At 42.1% G+C, this 705-nt stretch overlaps 1 protein-coding gene across 1 annotated transcript in view; it reads right to left on the reverse strand.

Annotated features, from left to right (window-relative positions):
• lrch4 (leucine-rich repeats and calponin homology (CH) domain containing 4) overlaps positions 1–705 on the reverse strand; it is a 52,645-nt gene that overhangs the window by 51,026 nt on the left and 914 nt on the right. The window lies entirely within an intron of this gene.

The raw sequence follows: 705 nt of genomic DNA on the forward strand, positions 1-705 counted from the left end.
TGTGTGTGTGTGTGTGTGTGTGTGTGTGTGTGTGTGTGTGTGTGTGGTGGGGGGGGGTCTTTTCAACCAGGTGAGGCCGAGGTAGCTACCTGTCATCCACACCTTCTTCACTGTTCAGTTGTACTCTCTGTTGTTGTTGTTAGCATTAGCCTTCTACAATGACCTGGGCAAATTAGCTCAGGGAGATGAAGTAGGCTAAGCTAACACATTTAAACAGTCCAGGAGGCTGGTTACTAAGGTTACTGAGAGGTTACCATGTTGTTAAACTATGGGCTCATCACTCAAAACTGGGGAAAAAACGACCAAAACCACTGTTAAAGGCCTAAAGTTGCAAAGTTGTGACGCTCTAAACAACACTGACAAACGCATACGGGGACTGGCAATGTAAAAACGCCACTATCGCTTCAAAGAGGATGTGTTGAGGAAGGGGAACTCGGATGTCTGACATTTTTATCTTGTAAGTCTACTTTAAAAGAACTGGTTAAGCTTCGTTTAAAGAGCTGGAACTTCATGCTGATTTGTTTAAAGAGAGTAGTAAATGCTCCACAAAGTAAGACTCGACTTTAAGGTACTTTTACAAATACAATTCAGCTGTACGCTGCACGCTAGAGCTATATGCTATATGTGTGTAACGGCAACACTGAGTTCACCCTGCAATTTGGTAAAAGAAGCCACTTTTAATTCATAATTCTTTTAATTTAACGA

Source organism: Etheostoma spectabile, unplaced genomic scaffold (assembly GCF_008692095.1).
Source record: "Etheostoma spectabile isolate EspeVRDwgs_2016 unplaced genomic scaffold, UIUC_Espe_1.0 scaffold302, whole genome shotgun sequence".
Taxonomy (NCBI): Eukaryota; Metazoa; Chordata; class Actinopteri; order Perciformes; family Percidae; genus Etheostoma; species Etheostoma spectabile.